The 19,881-nt window shown below is 41.3% G+C and overlaps 1 protein-coding gene and 1 long non-coding RNA gene across 4 annotated transcripts in view; one reads left to right on the forward strand and one right to left on the reverse strand.

The window, feature by feature from the left end:
* The window catches only part of LOC140724772 (centrosomal protein of 128 kDa), a 612,511-nt gene that overhangs the window by 237,826 nt on the left and 354,804 nt on the right, over positions 1-19,881 (reverse strand). The window lies entirely within an intron of this gene.
* LOC140724774 (uncharacterized) overlaps positions 1-19,881 on the forward strand; it is a 154,742-nt gene that overhangs the window by 98,068 nt on the left and 36,793 nt on the right. Inside the window, exon 3 of one of the 3 annotated variants that reach the window (XR_012098184.1) lies at positions 26-141. The exons of the other annotated variants lie outside the window; for them this stretch is intronic. This is a non-coding gene — a long non-coding RNA (uncharacterized lncRNA). The remainder of the gene's footprint in view (positions 1-25; positions 142-19,881) is intronic. 3 annotated transcript variants of the gene reach the window in all.

Raw genomic sequence — 19,881 nt, forward strand, 5'->3', positions numbered from 1 at the left:
TTTTGATAAACACTTTCTTTTGCAGGCACACTGATGGATTTGTGGTGACTCCCTCGACTTCTGCTTTGCCACATCTCTTTGGCACTTCAGTCGTTCAAATCCTACTTGATGACAATCCTACTTCACTGACTTGGCTTGGAGGTATCGCAACATAATGCAAAATTCTACACAGCATAGAGAACATTTGAATGTTTCTCATTAAGATAGGTTCCTGTATTTTAAAGACAATCTGCCAACAAAAAAGCAGCAAGATGTACTCATCTCTCTTTGAAGAAAGCATTTATCTTCAACAGCAGTCCTCTTCTCTTTAGAGCTACTGAATGTCAAAAGTTGTAAAGAGTCCTCTATGAAGTTAGGTAGGAACATTAAATGAAATTTTAGAGTGCTTTGGAAAAAATAATCCATTTACACCAGTTTTAAAAATATACAATATTCTGAATCCAATGACTAATACAATGGGGCATAACTTTAAGATGTTAGGAGGAGTGTATAGGGGATATGTCAGAGGCAGTTTTTCTTTAAATGGAACACACTGTCAGAGGTGATGGTAGAGGCAGATACATCAGGTACATTTAAGAGACTCTTAGACGGCACATAGATGAAAGAAAAATGGAGGGCTATGTGGGAGGGAAGGTTGGATTGATTTTGGAACAGATTAAAGCCTTGGCACAACATTGTGGTCTGAAGGGTCTGCACTGTGCTGAACCGTTCTATGTTCAACAAATTAAATGTTGATAACTATTCTGTAATATTAGCTGCAGAATTTATAATGCAAGCCACAAAGACTGTTTTAATCATATTTCTTTAACCTGGTTTGCCAATACTAACATGCACAGATGTATTGGAAAATTAATTCTACATTGTCTTATGCAGATACCCTAAAATAGATCAGTGTTAATTAAATAATACCCATATGCCTGATTCCAACCTTCATTTAACTCCGATGATGCAGGGTAACCTTATAATAATTAACTATTCAAGGCAATTGAAAGATTATTTGTTTAATAGCTGGATCCTTAACTTATTTTCCTAATATATTGTCCTAATGATTTTCATTCATACTCTTATTCAATATTACATGAAATATTGGACAACAGAACTGCAAATAACCATGAATTAAATGACGGGAATGGTGCTAATAGTTCTGTAGATTTAATTATTTGCATAAATGATCACAGTATGAGTTTTCAAATTAAATATGAAGTGATAAGGTCAGAGAATATATCAAAAAATGAGTAACCAAAGATAGAAAATAAAAGTGCTGAGAACACAGGGAACTGGGAAAGAGTGATTTGGGGGATGGAAGAGAGGGAAAGCCACAGGCCGGGTAGGCGTACATGAAGCAGGGTGGGATGGTATGGGAAGTAAAGGGCAGAGCAGAGGTGTAAATGAGAGTCTAAGGGCAAAGGCAGGGATGGGAGAGAAGGGTGGGAAGGATAGGCGGCACAGTAGCATAGCAGTTAGAGCAATTGTTTGACAGTGCCAGCGACCACTGACTGACGTTTGTTTTCCATCACTGACTGTTGAGAATTTGTACATTCTCCCCATAACCTTGTCGGTTTCCTCTGGGTGGTCCGGTTTTCTCCCACGTTCTAAAGGCATGCAGGTTAGTTTTAGTAAGTTGGAGGTGTGTAATGTTGGCACCTGAAGCGTGACTGCACTTATGGGCTGCTCCTAGCACAATCCTTGCTGATTTGATTTGAGACAAAAGATGCATTTTGCTGCATGTTTTGATGTTCCAATGTACATGTGGCAAACGAAGTTAATCTTGAATTTTTAACTGCTAAAGGGGAAGAGAAAGTTTAACAACAGGGGTGAATGGGGTTGGCTTGGGGGCGAGGTATAGTTGAGAATAAGGACCAAACTGGAGGAGAGCACAAAGATATATAAGGTGGATCCATAAAATCATAAAGCAATACAGTAGGGAAACAGGCCCTTCAGCCCATCTCATCCATGCTAACCAAGAAGTCAAATAAACTAATCACATTTGCCTACATGTAGTCTATATCCCTCTACTCCTATCCTGTTCATGTATTCCAAGTATCATTTAAATGTTATTATTGTGTCTACCTCAGGCAATTTTTCTGGCACCTTAATGCATATACAGACCACCCCGAGTGAAGAAGGTGCCCCTCAGGTCCCTTTTGAATCTTTCCCCTCTCATCTTAAAATCACGCGGTCACAGACAAAATGTATAAACTCCTTATAGACAGTGTTTGATTCCCTTACCCCAGGAAAGACTGTGTGCACACACCTTACATAAGCCCCTCATAGGTGGGGCTCGGTGGGGGGGGTGGTTTGGAGAAGAACAGGATAGAAGGATAAGCAAGATGGGGATTGATGATGGGGCTAGGGATTGAAGAGGACTGCAGTACATCATACAATATCGGAAATGGAAAGAGCTTTGCTGATTACACTTTGGACCAGATGAGCCCCTGTAGGAGAAAATACATACAAAACAATAAATAGCTACATTAACTGATTGAAACTGATCAAATATTGAAAAAGTATACATGAAGAGGATGTTTCCTATAGTGGGGAGTCTAGGACCAGAGGATACAGCCTCAGAATAGAAGGATGTCCCTTTAGAACAGAAATGAGGTGGAATTTCTTTAGCTGCAGGGCAGTGAATCTGGGGAATTCATCGCCACAGACAACTGTGGAGGCCATGTCATTTAGACTAGGTCTTCATTTCTCAGAATCTAGGAGTATGAGGGTAATCCTAAAGTGGAGATATATTTAAAGCAGAAGTTGATAGGTTCTTGATTGGTAAGGATATCAAAGTTACAGGGAGAAGGCAAAAGAATGGGATTGAGAGGGATAATAAATCAGTCATGATGGAACTCAATGGGCTGAATGTTCTAATTCTGTTCAAATTTATAACGCTACTGAACTCAATCTCTGCTGACATTTTATATTGAGTCATCTCCTGGCAGAACAAAATTAAGTTCAGACTACGCACAGAAATGTGCAATTGTTAGCATTTTGCTCAGTCTGTAAAAGAAGTGCAATAGGTGCAGATGGCTGGCAGGGAGCATTATCCCATGAATGCCACCTCCACAGGGATCTCATGTTAAAAAATGCTTGCTTGGTAATGCCTGCTTACAGTCCCTTGGAGGTTACACATACGCTGTCGACTTCATTTCACTCAACCTATAAATGCACCTGCCGTAGATCACTGAAACATGACAGCTGGTCATTGATAAAATGCCAGGATGTAATTTACCTCACTCTCATGGCCCTAAAGCCATTGTTTTCCCTATTTTCCTTCCTGTCTGTCCAAGAGTAGTATTTTCCCATTGAATACAAAAACTGTCAGATGAGGAGGTGTGCACTGATAATCTCGCTCTTACCAGTATATGGGTGGCACAGTAGCATCACAATTAGTATATTACTTTTACAGTGCCAGCTGTAAGATTGGAGTTCCATTCCTGCTGCTGTCTGCAAGGAGCTTGTACATTCTCCCTGTGACTGTCTGGGTTTCCTCCAGGTTCTCCGGTTTCCTCCCACATTCTGAAGATGTACAATTTAGTAAACATCATGTTGTTTTGGCACTGGAAGTGTAATGACCCCTGCAGGTTGCCCCCAGCCCATCTCTGACTGTGCTTTGGTTGTTGGAGCAAGACGGCGCATTTCACCGTATGTTTAAAATTTTTGATGTACATGTGACAAATAAAGCTAACCTTCCTTTATAAAGCTAATCTTTCCATTGGTAGTGGAAACAAATTTAGATTTCACAAGTGAAAAGATGTGCTCCTTATTTTAAAAAAACACATATTAAATGTTGGAAATCTGCCAGGTAAGTGTTGAAATCTAAACACACAACATGTATCAGTTGATGCACTGAATTTGTGAGATGGCCAAAGGTGGAAAACTGAGATGGCTGAGTGCACATGGAAATGGGGAAAGGGCGGGTTGGGAATTGAAGAGAGGCAGAGCCATAGGCAGGGTGGGCAGATATGGGAAGTAAAGGGTGGAGCAATTGAGACAAAGAGCTATCCAACTGAGACCTCAATGGTGGAGCTGGTGGAAGATGACGACACATCACAGCGGCAGTAAAACCGGAGGAAGGCTGCAGCAGTGGCAGGTCCCTAGTCGTCCTGCATTCTATGCCACTGACCCCAATCTGTCAAGGTCTATGTGGTGGCTGCCTGTGCACCATTCTCCCCATGTTAAACAAAGAAATGTTCCATTTAGGAACTCGGCCCTAACATCCCAAACTCCTTAGGAGAACATACTATTCAGCTTAAGTGATCACACTACTAATCACTTGTATAATAGCTAAACCTTGTCTTAGAAAATAGATTATCCCACTTACCAACAAAAAATGATTCGATGGCCAGAACAATGGCATCCAAATAAGATAAATAAAAGCAAATAAAGCTTATGCAGCAACTTTCGCGTCCCAAATCAATTCATGTTACCATTCACTTTCCGAACACAGCCAACCAATTCTTTTCACTTCTCAGTTCTACAAATGGCAACAAGATAATTATGCAGCTAATGAGCTCCGGTCATGTCAGTTGAGGGATAAATCTCGGTTAAACTGCAACAGTCAGTACATTTTCAAAATAATTCATCAGCATCAAAACACTTTGGGATGCCTGGAGTTGAGTAATATGCTAACCAAGTAGATGTTAGAACATCAAACATTACAGCATAGTACATGTCCTTCAGCCCACGATGTTGTGCCAACTCTTAAACCTACTCCAAGGTAAATATAACCCTTCCCTCTCGCACAGCCTTTCACTTTTCATTCATCCATGTGCCTATCTAAGAGCCTCTTAAATGTCCCTAATGTATTTGCCTTTATCACAACCCCTGGCAGACATACCACACACCTACAAATCTGTGTGTAAAAAGCCCACCTTTGACATTCCCCCCTATACTTTCCACCAATCACCTTAAAATTATGCTCCCTCATATTAGCCATTTCCGCTTTGGGATAAAGTCTCTGCTGCCCACTCTATCTATGTCTCTTAACATCTTGTACACCTCTATCAAGTCAACTCTCCTTCTACTTCACTCCATAAAGAAAAGCCATAGCTTGCTGAAACTATCTTCATAAGAAATGCTCTCCAAACTCTTCAGGCAGTATCCTAGTAAATTTCCTCTGCACCCTCTCTGGAGCTTCCACATCCGTCCTGTAATGAGACGACCAGAAATGAACACAATAATCCAAGTGTGGTCTAATCAGGGTTTTATAGAGCTGCAACATTAACACGCAGCACTTGAACTCAACCCCCCGACTAATAAAAGCCAACATAACAAACGCCTACTTATGTTCTTTACTGTGAGGAATATTTGTCAGGCTCTCAGTCCATGAGCCACAGAGGATCTTTCACAGCCTAGAGACAGGCCTCTGTTCATTACCTCAGCCAAAAGATAGCAGTGACCTTCCAAGGAATAAAAGTGGTAGCCTCTTCCATGAAAGGGCCCTTAAACTAAGCATTCAAAGTCAAAGTACAATTTATTCAAAGTTCAAAGTAAATTTATTTTTGAACTACTCTACTGTGAGGAATGTTTTTCAGGCTCTCAGTTCATGAACTACTAAAGGTCTTTCACCATATACTACCTTGAGATCATTTTCTTGCAGACATTCATAGTAGAACAAAGTAGTACAGCAAGGTTATGAAAAGCTACACATAAAGACTGACAAGCAACCAACGTTAGTATTATCAGAGTACAAATACATTCAGTGGCTTCTTTATTGGGTATAGCTGTACACCTGCTTGTTAATGGAAATATCTAATGAGCCAATCATGTGACAACAACTCAATGCATCAAAGCTTGCAGGCGTGGTCAAGTAGTTCAGTTGTTGTTAAGACCAAACATCAGAATGGGAAAGAAATGTGATCTAATTGACTTTGACCACAGAATGATTATTGGTGCCAGACGGGGTGATGTGAGTATCTCAAATATTGCCGACCTCCTGAGATTTTCATGCATGACAGTCTCAAGAGTTTGCAGAAAATAGCGCAAAGAAAAAAAAAAGTGGTAGTTCTAGGGGTGAAAATGCCTTGTTAATGAGAGAGAAGGCAGAGGAGAATGGTTTTACTGGTTCAAGCTTACAGGAAGGCAACAGTAACTCAAATAACCATGTATTACATACATCAGTAGTATGCAGAAGAGCATCTCTAAACACACAACACATCAAATCATGAAGCGGATAGACTACAGCAGCAGAAGACCACACTGAGTTACACCTCTATACCTAATAAAATGGCCACTTTAGGTATCTCACCATATACTACCTGAAGATTCATTTTCTTGTGGATATTTACAGGAAATTAAGAAATACAACAGAATTTATGAAACCCTATACATAAACAAAAACTAACAAATAACCTATGTGTAAAAGAAGATAAATTGTGCAAAAAAACTGAGAACATGAATTGTAAAGTGTGCTTCAAAATGTGACAGCTGTAGGATCAGTTTAGAGTTGTGGTGAGTGTAATTATCCATACTGGTTCAAGAGCCCGATGGTTGTAAGATGGTTGTAGAATTCAGCCCTTTGCAATATTTACATTATTTTAAGACTATAGGACATAGGAGCAGAATTAGGCCATTTGACCCATCAAGTTTGCTCAGTCATTCCATCAAGGCTGATTTATTATCCCTCTCAACCCCATTCTCCTGCCTTCTCCCCATAACCTTTGGCACACTGACTAATCAAGAACCTATCAGCCTCTGCTTTATGTATAGCTAAAGACTTGGCCTCCACAGCTATCTGTGGGTATGGCAGTTGTTAAAATGCTATAAAAATATTCTGATTTTTAAAGGAACAAAATAGATAGGAGCACTCACACAGACACATTGATATTTGTACAGAACAATTTCTTGGTCCAATTTCTGCAGCAGAATTAGCTGCCAACTAGTGCAAACCAAGGTGACAGAATCATTATGTGATGAGCAGCAGGTATTTAGAAAACTTTACAGAAGGCGAAAGAAATCGAATGAGCTCCCAGATGGCTCACTAAGTGCACACGCTGAGTAATGTCGGGCTGAGTAGGTGCAGCACTAAATCTTTGGTTTGTCTTGGGTTTGGAGTTTCTACCTAATCCTTTCAATGACTGTGAGCAGCTCAGAAAGTGGAGAGCAAATGTAAATAGACAGTGGTTCATTTTTTAAAATTACTGCCCAGTTACTGCACTAATGCATGCTTATGTTAATGTTGCGAGGTTAAGTGAATTAATCAGTGAATAAAACTTCCAACAGTCAATTGTCCACATAGCCAATCACATCGGAACTGGAAATGCACAACAAGGCAGTCACTGTTTTGGATTGTTGTGCTTTGGCCACACTTTGTTATTCAGGACTAGACTTGGAGGACATTGACTGGCCCCAAAAGTAATTCTCTCATTTTGTGATCTTATGTCAAACTTCCAGCATTTCAAATGTAACACCCAACACTTGCCTGGATTAAATTTCATCTGGACAAACCTCTTCCAGACATTCTATTACCATTCAATTTATATTTTCTCCAGCCGTGGCCTTTTGTATACCTCTTCTTCTCAGCTATCATTTGCTGTGTCTTCAGTTACATACACGGGTTCCTTCCAGGCCTCTCTTTTTAAGACCTACCTTAAAGCGCACCTCTCCTCCCCTATTTAACTCTACAATGTTCTAACAGTATTAAGATTCAAGATTGTTTATTGTCATTCTTCACTGTACGAGTGTAAAGGAGAATGAAATGATTGTTGCTACGGATCTGATACAACATTAAAAAAACCTCAATAAGAACACAGTAAAAGTTGTGGTTATTCTTATTTATATTACAAAACTGCTTGGACTAGTAGAGATTGTAGAGGTTACCCCTGCATAAGCCATCACCTTAAAAAGGCAACTGAAAGGATACTGGGAGCAAATGGCAAAATGAAACGGAAATTAAATCCACCATAAGAAGTCTCACTGCGAAAATATCCTGAAGTAAATAAAAGCACGTTATTATTATGATTAGAAGGTTAAGGCAATATCAAAATTAAATCTAAGCCTTGTCGTCACAAAACCATGCCACAGTCTTACAGAAATCTGCAGAATAATTGGGGCTCTTTACAGCTAAGTTCCTATTGTTGAATAAAAAAAAACCCTCAGCAAATCAATTGTGTAATCCACAGGGTAACTACTGAATTTCAAGCTGAGCAATTTCAATCCCCTACAGAATGATTCATTCCATGTTCCCAAAAACGTCCCAGCATTCTTGCAGCAATGTCATTCAGCCGTAGCATGCCTTTGTTCAAGTTACCTCATTTTCTGAGCTTAACACATCTGAAGCGTGATACAAAAGGATGAAGGAACACTAGCAACTTCCGCCTGCCATGGTTGACTTCACCAATGCTCTCCCTACTGTTATAAGGCCAGAAGCAGTAACATTCACTGATAATTGCAGAGTGTTTGATTCCACTTGCAACTCTTCAGACAATGAAGCAATCCATAACCCAGAAGAAGTTGATAGGTTGAGTGAGCCTGGCCTTTTCTCTTTGAAGAGAAGGAGGGTGAGAGGTGGCCTGATAGAAGTGTACATAATGGTAAGATTCATAGGTGTGGCGGATAACTAGAGACTCCTCCCCGGGCCTAAATTGATTAATACAAGGAGATGATGTCGGAGGTAAGCTTTTTACACAGAGACTGCCAGGGCCGTGGTAGAGGCAGACACATTAGGAACATTTCAGAGATTCTCAGCTAGGCATGTGGATGAAAGAAAAATGGAGGGCTATAGTGGAAGGGAAGAGTTACATCAGCCTTGGAGTAGACTAAAGGATTGGCAAAACATCATGGGCCAATGGGCCTGTACTATGCTGTAGTGTTCTATTGTATATTCATAAACACAAATACTGGAAATCCAAAGTAACACAGACAAAATGCTGGAGGAACTCAGCAGGTCAGGAAGCATCTATGGAGAGGATTAACAGTCAAAGTTTAGGGCTGAGACCCTTCACAGGACTGGAAAAATATTGGGAAGAAGCCAGAATGTGTTCAATGTTCGATGTCCTGGACACCAAGTGGGCAGTAACATTCATGTCACATGATAAATATATCCAACATAATAATGTTTAACTACCTCCCTATCATAAAACATCCACTCCATCCATCACCAGTGTGTTATGTATGAAATGCGCACCAATTAAATTATACCCTGTTCACAAGAACGCAAGAAAATAGGAATAGGCCACCAAGCCCTTCAAACCTGTCCCATCATTCACTATGATCATGGCTAATCAATGCTGGTCTCAATTCCTCTGTCAGTTCCCCATAACACTCAATTCACCACTCTTTCAAATATTTATCCATCTACACCTTAAATATAGCTAATGAACTGGCCTCCCTCACCCCCGGTACAAAGAATTCCATAGATTGACCACCCTTTGTGAGAAGAAATTTCAACACACCTCAGTTTTAAATGAACAACCATTCAGGCTATGTTAACCATTCAGGCTATGTTCCCTTGTTTATAACTCTCCCACTGGTAAAAGCATTCTAACATCTACCTTCAGCGCCTGAGGAAGGATCTTGGCCAGAAATATCGACTGTTTATTCCCATCCATAGATACTGCCTGGCCTGCTGAGTTCCTCCAGCACTTTATGGGTTGCTCTTCTACAGTATGCCTGAATAAAGTTACCCCTCATCATTCTAAATTCCACGGAATACATACCCAAACTGGCTAGCCTCTCTTCGCAGGACAACCTTCTCATCACAGGAGTTAGCCTGGTGAATCTACTTTGGACTGCCTCTAATGCCTCTATATTTTTTTCAGGTAAAGGAACCCAGAGTGTGCACAGTAGTCCAACACACTAACACACTGTACAACTGAAGCAAAACCTCGCTATTTTTAAAAACCAAATATCTCCTTTCACATTAAAAACTAAATTCTGCTTTCACATTTGAAACTTGTATTAATACATTATGTATTAAGACTCTGCATTCAGACTGATGAGAACTGCTTTGGCAACTTTTGAGCTTCCACTTACTATAACCTTTTGCTGGAGTTCAACTCATTTGAAAGTTGATGGATACTTTTCTCGGTCAGAGGATAGTGCAAGTGTGAGAGGAGTTGCCAGCGGAAGTTTTAGATGGGGGCTTGATTGCAATTGGAGAGGTTTGGATAGGTACATAGTTGCATAGGTGACGCAGTAACGTAGGGATGGCACAGCAGCATAGCGGTTAATGCAATGCTTTACAGTGTCTGCTGTAAGATTGAAGTTCAATTCCCTCCGCTCTCTGTAAGGAGTTTGTAAGATTTCTCCTGTGACCGCATGGGTTTCCCTTAGGTGCTCTGATTTCTTCCCACGTTCCAAGGATGTATGGTTAGGGTTAGTGAGTTGTGGGCATATTATGTTAACACTGGAAAAGTGGCTACACTTGCAAGTTACATAGCACATTACTCACTGATTTAATTTGATGCAAATGACACAATTCACTGTATATTTTGATGTACTTGTGCAATCAAAGCTAATGTTAACCTCAAAGCTCAAAGTAAATTTTATTATCGAAATGCATATATGTCACCACATACAACCCTGAGATTCTTTTCCTTTACTTGCAGGCATACTCAGCAAATCATTTTGAATAGTAACAGGATCAATGAAAGATCAAGTAGAGTATAGAAGACCTGTGCAAATGCAAAAATAAATAGCAAGAGCACGAAAAAGCAAGGTAAAGAGTATTTAAAGTGAGATCATGGGTTGTGGAAACATCTCAATAGACAAGTATAGTTAACTTCTTTTGTTCAAGAGCCTGATGGTTGAGGGGTAGTAACTGTTCTTGCACCTGGTGGGGTGAGTCCTGAGGATCCTGACGGCAGCAGTGAAAAGAGCATGACCTAGATGTGAGGGGTACGAAGGATTATGATCCGGTTGCATGTAGATGGGACTGGGCAGAAGACCATAAGACATAGGAACAAAATTAGGCCACTCAGCCATTGAGCCTGCTCCACCATTCCATCATGGTCGATTTATTATCCCTCTCAAACCCATTATCCTGCCTTTTCCCTATAACTTTTGACCACCTCCCCACCTGTTAAAGCAGGTATGAACCTGGTATGAACTAGATTGACCAAAGGGTCAGTTTCTGTGCTGTATTACTCTATGACTCTGTAAAAATCCCATTTGCCATCTTGACTACATGTAAGACCTGCTTGCTAACATTTTATGATTTCATCAGGCTACTCTATTCAATCCTCCCAAACCCTTAAGTCCGACCAGTTACAAGTGTGTATGAGAACACCATTACATCCAGATTACACACCCAACTTGTGATTTCTAATTTCCCTATTCACCTTGGCAAAGGGGCCCAGAAAGATAGTACATGTTCAGCACTCCTTGTTACATGGGCTAGCGGCAGTCTTGATATAATCAGATCAAGAGTGTCTCAGTCTGAAAATCAATACTTTAAATTGGGATTTAATTAACACCCCAACTAGAGTGCCTCCTACAAAAATACTGCATTTACCTTTAAATCCAGAGAACTTACTTGTAAAAGAGAAAAATAAAGAAATAATAATAATAATCAGAGTTGGAGACATCTTCCCAGAAACAGAGGGGTTCCTTATAGCAATACAGGATCAAGTGGTTAACACAAAACTTTATTGAAATTACTTAATAAAAGACCAACAAATTCAAGATGTTAAGTGCAGAAAATGCCAAGAGAAACCAGAAAACAATCCAACACATTACAGGAATCTGCAGTAGTTTAACTCAAACTGATTACTTACACAGGCACAATCAAGTATCATGAGTTTACGATACAAACTCATAAAAAACACCATACCTTACTGTAAATACCTGCCTGATCCAGTATTAGAGTCAGAGTTAGACAATAAACAATAGGTGCAGAAGTAGACCATTCGGCCCTTTGAGCCTGCACCACCATTTTGAGATCATGTCTGATCATCTACTATCAATACCCAGTTCCTGCCTTGTTCCCATATCCCTTGATTCCCCTATCCATAAGATACCTATCTAGCTCCTTCTTGAAAGCATCCAGAGAATTGGCCTCCACTGCCTTCCGAGGCAGTGCATTCCAGACCCCCACAACTCTCTGAGAGAAGAAGTTTTTCCTTAACTCTGTCCTAAATGACCTACCCCTTATTCTCAAACCATGCCCTCTGGTACTGGACTCTCCCAGCATCTGGAACATATTTCCTGCCTCTATCTTGTCCAATCCCTTAATAATCTTCTACGTTGCAATCAGATCCCCTCTCAACCTCCTTAATTCCAGCGTGTACAAGCCCAATCTCTCTAACCTCACTGCATAAGACAGTCCTGACATCCCAGGAATTAACCTTGTGAATCTACGCTGCACTTCCTCTACAGCCAGGATGTCCTTCCTGAACCCTGGAGACCAAAACTGTACACAATACTCCAGGTGTGGTCTCACCAGGGCTCTGTACAAATGCAAGAGGATTTCCTTGCTCTTGTACTCAATTCCCTTTGTAATAAAGGCCAACATTCCATTAGCCTTCTTCACTGCCTGCTGCACTTGCTCATTCACCTTCAGTGACTGATGAACAAGGATTCCTAGATCTCTTTGTATTTCTCCCTTACCTAACTCTACACCATTCAGATAATAATCTGCCTTCCTGTTCTTACTCCCAAAGTGGATAACCTCACACTTATTCACATTAAACGTCATCTGCCAAGTATCTGCCCACTCACCCAGCCTATCCAAGTCACCCTGAATTCTCCTAACATCCTCATCACATGTCACATTGCCACCCAGCTTAGTATCATCAGCAAACTTGCTGATGTTATTCTCAATGTCTTCATCTAAATCGTTGACGTAAATCGTAAACAGCTGTGGTCCCAATACCAAGCCCTGTGGCACCCCACTAGTCACCACCTGCCATTCCGAGAAACACCCGTTCACCGCTACCCTTTGCTTTCTATCTGCCAACCGGTTTTCTATCCATGTCAATGTCTTCCCCCCAATGCCATGAGCTTTGATTTTACCCACCAATCTCCTATGTGGGACCTTATCAAATCCCTTCTGAAAATCGAGGTACACTACATCCACTGGATCTCCCTTGCCTAACTTCCTGGTTACATCCTCGAAAAACTCCAATAGATTAGTCAAGCATGATTTACCCTTGGTAAATCCATGCTGGCTCGGCCCAATCCTATCACTGCTATCTAGATATGCCACTATTTCATCTTTAATAATGGACTCTAGCATCTTCCCCACTACTGATGTTAGGCTGACAGGTCGATAGTTCTCTGTTTTCTCCCTCCCTCCTTTCTTAAAAAGTGGGATAACATTAGCCATTCTCCAATCCTCAGGAACTGATCCTGAATCTAAGGAACATTGGAAAATGATTACCAATGCATCCGCAATTTCCAGGGCCACCTCCTTTAGTACCCTAGGATGCAGACCATCTGGACCTGGGGATTTGTCAGCCTTCAGTCCCATCAGTCTACTCATCGCCGTTTCCTTCCTAATGTCAATCTGTTTCATTTCCTCTGTTACCCTATGTCCTTGGCCCATCCATACATCTGGGAGATTGCTTGTGTCTTCCTTAGTGAAGACAGATCTAAAGTACTTATTAAATTCCTCTGCCATTTCTCTGTTTCCCATAACAATTTCACCCAATTCATTCTTCAAGGGCCCAACATTGTTCTTAACTATCTTCTTTCTCTTCACATACCTAAAAAAGCTTTTGCTATCCTCCTTTATATTCCTGGCTAGCTTGCGTTCATACCTCATTTTTTCTCCCTGTATTGCCTTTTTAGTTAAGTTCTGTTGTTCCTTAAAAATTTCCCAATCATCTGTCTTCCCACTCACCTTAGCTCTGTCATACTTCCTTTTTTTTAATGCTATGCAATCTCTGACTTCCTTTGTCAATCACTGTGGCCCCTTCCCCCCTTTGAATCCTTCCTTCTCCGGGGATGAACTGATTTTGCACCTTGTGCATTATTCCCAAGAATACCTGCCATTGCTGTTCCACTGTCTTTTCTGCTAGGATATCCGTCCATTTAACTTTGGCCAGCTCCTCCCTCATGGCTCCATAGTCTCCTTTGTTCAACTGCAACACTGACACCTCCGAGCTGCCCTTCGCCTTCTCAAATTGCAGATAAAAACTTATCATATTATGATCACTACTTCCTAATGGCTCCTTTACTTCAAGATCGCTTATCAAATCCTGTTCATTACACAACACTAAATCCAGAATAGCCTTGTCCCTGGTCGGCTCTCGTACAAGCTGTTCCAAGAATGCATCCCTTAGGCACTCTACAAACTCCCTATCCTGGGGTCCAGCACCAACCTGATTCTCCCAGTTCACCTGCATGTTGAAATCCCCCATAACTACTGTGACATTACCTTTGCCACATGCCAATGTTAACTCCCTATTCAACTTGCACCCAATATCCATGCTACTGTTTGGTGGCCTGTAGACAATACCCATTAGGGTCCTTTTGCCCTTACTGTTCCTCAATTCTATCCCCACAGACTCCACTTCTCATGATCCTATGTCCTCCCTTGCAAAGGACTGAATCTCATTCCTCACCAACAGGGCCACCCCACCCCCTCTGCCCACATTTCTGTCCCTACGATAGCACGTATACCCTTGTACATTCATTTCCCAGGTCTGATCTCCCTGCAGTCATGTCTCCATTATCCCAACAACATCATAGTTACCCATTCGCACCTGAGCTTCAAGCTCATCCGCCTTATTTCTGACACTTCGTGCATTCAGATATAGAATTTATAGCCCATTTCTCCTCTCTCTGTTTGAATCTCTGCTTATTGTGCTTAACCCAGCTCCCCGAACTCCCAACGGGCTATACGCCCCTAGAATTTTGTTGTCCTTCCTAAATTTACTTATTCTTTCTGCACATTTAACTCCATGTTCCATCAGACCATCCCTCTGTACATGTGTCCTCCTTATCACTTGTTCCGCCTCAACTTTCTCTACTACACACTTAATATTCCGGAACCGTGTAGTCCCCACCTGTACTTTATTCTTCATCTCGCTATCCTCTCTCACATTCTGGATCCCCGCACCCTGCAAATTTAGTTTAAACCCCCCCCCCCCCCAAGAAGCACTAGCAAACTTCCCTGCAAGAATGTTAGTACCGCTCTAGCTCAGGTGTAAACCGACCCTTCGGAACAGATCCCACCTTCCCTGGAACAAATTCTACAGATTATATTATGACTGATCCATTAATACAGATAGAAAGATCTATAATGACCATCTGTATGAACAACTTACAGTACCTAATACATATAGCCATTCCAAATACACATAACATACAGAAATCAATAAGTGAAAAACACCAGAAATATGCTGAATTAAAAGGAAATTGAAAGACTATGGAACATGAACAGGCTATATTGAACACTGTCCCAATAATAATATCTACAACTGGTATCACTCCAAAGTCACTACCCAATAGAATTAAACAATTAGGCCTACACTGCAATATTTATGTAAATCTCTAAAAAAAAACACAATACTAAACACTACTAGAATAGTCTGAAAGTTCCTTGCAATTGAGAAATGAGTGTGCTTGGCTATATCCATACCTCAGGTTTTACCAGCTTGAGCTGAGAAAAATAGAAAATATCTACAGAAAGTAGAAAATAATAGAAAAAAATAGAAAACAGATAGACAAGCAAGCAAGCAATAAATATAGAACATGAGATGAAGAGTCCTTGAAAGTGAGCCCATAGGTTGTGGAAACAGTTCAGTGATGGGATGAATGAAGTTATCACTCCTGGTTTAAGAGCCTGATGGTTGAGTGGTAATAACTGTTCCTGAACCTGCAGGTGTGGATCCTGAGGCTCCTGTACTTCTTTCCTGATGGCAAAAGTGATGTAGCCATTCAATATATTCTCTGAAACTGATAACACTGAGGAACTTAAAGTTGATGACTCTCTCCACCTCTGATCCCCTAATGAAGACTGGCTCATTAACCTCTAGTTTCCTCCTCATTAAGTCAATAATCAGCTCCTTGGTCTTGCTGACATTGAGTAAGAACTTGTTGTGACAACCACTCAGCCTGATTTTCGATCTCCCTCCTATATGGTGATTCATCACCACCTTTAATTCAGCTAGTCAGAGTAGAAATAGGAGGATATTTCAGATGAATACATGGCTTGAAAAATGGTGCAAGGGGGAGGGATTCAAATTTCTGGGGCATTGGAACCAGTTCTGGGGGAGAGGGGAACGGTATAAACAGGACGGTCTGCACCTGGGCTGGACTGGAACCAATGTCCTAGGGGGAGCGTTTGCTACTGCTGTTCAGGAGGATTTAAACTAATGTGGCAGGGGGATAGGAACAAGTGCAGAGAGACAGAGGGGTGTAAAATGAGGGTAGAAGCAAAAAGTAGTAAGGTGAAAAGTAAAAGTGGCAGGCAGGCAAATCCAGGGCAAAAAGCAAAAAGAGCCACTTTTCAACATTATTGTATAAAGGCTAAGTAAAAACAAGCCTGAAGGCTTTGTGTGTCAATGCAAGGAGCATTCATAACAAGGTGGATGAATTGAATGTGCAGATAGTTATTAATGAATATGATATAGTTGGGATCACAGAGACATGGCTCCAGGGTGACCAAGGATGGGAGCTCAACATCCAGGGATATTCAATATTCAGGAGGGATAGACAGGAAAGAAAAGGAGGTGGGGTAGCATTGCTGGTTAGTGAGGAGATTAATGCAATAGAAAGGAAGGACATTAGCCTGGAGGATGTGGGATCGATATGGGTAGAGCTGCATAACACTAAGGGGCAGAAAACACTGGTGGGAGTTGTGTACAGGCCACCTAACAGTAGTAGTGAGGTTGGGGATGGCATTAAACAGGAAATTAGAAATGCATGCAATAAAGGAACAGTAGTTATAATGGGTGACTTCAATCTACATATAGATTGGGTGAACCAAATTGGTAAGTGTGCTGAGGAAGAGGATTTCTTAGAATGTATGCGAGATGGTTTTCTGAACCAACATGTCGAGGAACCAACTAGAGAGCAGGCCATTCTAGATTGGGTATTGAGCAATGAGGAAGGGTTAGTTAGCAATCTTGTCGTGCGAGGCCCCTTGAGTAACAGTGACCATAATATGGTGGAATTCTTCATTAAGATGGAGAGTGACATAGTTAATTCAGAAACAAAGGTTCTGAACTTAAAGAAGGGTAACTTTGAAGGTATGAGATGTGAATTAGCTAAGATAGACTGGCAAATGATACTTCAAGGGTTGACGGTGGATATGCAATGGCAAGCATTTAAAGATTGCATGGATGAACTACAACAATTGTTCATCCCAGTTTGGCAAAAGAATAAACCAGGGAAGGTAGTGTACCCGTGGCTGACAAGGGAAATTAGGGATAGTATCAAGTCCAAAGAAGAAACATATAAATTAGCAAAAAAAAAGCAGTACACCTGAGGACTGGGAGAAATTCAGAGACTAGCAGAGGAGGACAAAGGGCTTAATTAGGAAAGGGAAAAAAGATTATGAGAGAAAGTTGGCAGGGAACATAAAAACTGACTGTAAAAGCTTTTATAGATATGTGAAAAGAAAAAGATTGGTCAAGACAAATGTAGGTCCTTTACAGTCAGAAACAGGTGAATTGATTATAGGGAACAAAGACATGGCAGACCAATTGAATAACTACTTTGGTTCTGTCTTCACTAAGGAGGACATAAATAATCTTCTGGAAATAGTAAAGGACCGAGGGTCTAGTGAGATGGAGGAACTGAGTGAAATACATGTTAGTAGGGAAGTGGTGTTAGGTAAATTGAAGGGATTAAAGGCAGATAAATCCCCAGGGCCAGATGGTCTGCATCCCAGAGTGCTTAAGGAAGTAGCCCAAGAAATAGTGGATGCATTAGTGATAATTTTTCAAAACTCTTTAGATTCTGGATTAGTTCCTGAGGATTGGAGGGTGGCTAATGTAACTCCACTTTTTAAAAAAGGAGGGAGAGAGAAACCGAGGAATTATAGACCAGTTAATCTGACATTGGTGGTGGGGAAAATGCTAGAGTCGGTTATCAAAGATGTGATAACAGCACATTTGGAAAGAGGTGAAATCATCGGACAAAGTCAGCATGGATTTGTGAAAGGAAAATCATGTCTGACGAACCTTATAGAATTTTTTGAAGATGTAACTAGTAGAGTGGATAGGGGAGAGCCAGTGGATGTGGTATATTTAGATTTTCAAAAGGCTTTTGACAAGGTCCCACACAGAAGATTAGTGTGCAAACTTAAAGCACACGGTATTGGGGGTATGGTATTGATGTGGATAGTGAATTGGTTGGCAGACAGGAAGCAAAGAGTGGGAGTAAACGGGACCTTTTCAGAATGGCAGGCAGTGACTAGTGGGGTACCGCAAGGCTCAGTGCTGGTACCCCAGTTGTTTACAATATATATTAATGATTTAGACGAGGGAATTAAATGCAGCATCTCCAAGTTTGCAGATGACACAAAGCTGGGCGGTGGTGTTAGCTGTGAGGAGGATGCTAAGAGGATGCAGGGTGACTTGGATAGGTTAGATGAGTGGGCAAATTCATGGCAGATGCAATTTAATGTGGATAAATGTGAGGTTATCTTATCCACTTTGGTTGTAAGAACAGGAAAACAGATTATTATCTGAACAGTGGTCGATTAGGAAAAGGGGAGATGCAACGAGACCTGGGTGTCATTGTACACCAGTCATTGAAGGTGGGCATGCAGGTACAGCAAGCGGTGAAAAAGGCAAATGGTATGTTGGCATTCATAGCAAAAGGATTTGAGTACAGGAGCAGGGAGGTTCTACTGCAGTTGTACAAGGCCTTGGTGAGACCGCACCTAGAATATTGTGTGCAGTTTTGGTCCCCTAATCTGAGGAAAGACATTCTTGCCATAGAGGGAGTACAGAGAAGGTTCACCAGATTGATTCCTGGGATGGCAGGACTTTCATATGAAGAAAGACTGGATCGACTAGGCTTATACTCACTGGAATTTAGAAGAGTGAGGGGGGATCTTATTGAAACATATAAAATTCTAAAGGGATTGGACAGGCTAGATGCAGGAAGATTGTTTCCGATGTTAAGGAAGTCCAGAACGAGGGGGTCACAGTTTAAGGATAAAGGGGAAGCCTTTTAGGACCGAGATGAGGAGAAACTTCTTCACACAGAGAGTGGTGGATCTGTGGAATTCTCTGCCACAGGAAACAGTTGAGGCTGGTTCATTGGCTATATTTAAGAGGAAGTTAGATATGGCCCTTGTGGCTAAAAGGATCAGGGGGTATGGAGAGAAAGCAGGTACAGGGTTCTGAGTTGGATGATCAGCCATGATCATACTGAATGGCGGTGCAGGCTCGAAGGGCCGAATGGCCTACTCCTGCAGCTATTTTCTATGTTTCTATGTTTCTAACAGTGGTGTCATCAGCAAACATAAATCTGGCATTGGAGCTGTGCTAACCTCACAGTCATAAGTATAAAGCAAGTCAAGCAGGGGGTTAAGCATACAGCCTGCGGTACACCTGTGCTGATAGAGTTTGTGGAGGAGATATTGTTGCCAATCCCAGCTGTCTGGGGTCTGCAAGTGAGGAAATCAAAGATCTAGTTGCATAAGGAGGTGTTGAAGCTTATTAATTATTTTTGAGGGAATGACAGCATTGAATGCCAAGCTGTAGTCAATGAAGAGCTTCTTCACTGTCCAGTTTTTTTACTTATTGAGACACAACATCATAGGCCCTTCCAGCCACCCCACCCACCAACCTCAATTTAACCCTACTTTAATCACGAGACAATTGACAGTGATCAATTAGCCTATCAAATGAAACGTCCTTGGAACATGGGAGAAAACTAGAGCACCTGGAGGAAACCCATGTGATCATGGAGAGAATGTCCAAACTCCTTACAAACAGCAGCAGGTATTAATCCATGCTCAATGGTACCGTAAAGCAGTGTGCT

Source organism: Hemitrygon akajei, chromosome 3 (genome assembly GCF_048418815.1).
Source record: "Hemitrygon akajei chromosome 3, sHemAka1.3, whole genome shotgun sequence".
NCBI lineage: Eukaryota > Metazoa > Chordata > Chondrichthyes > Myliobatiformes > Dasyatidae > Hemitrygon > Hemitrygon akajei.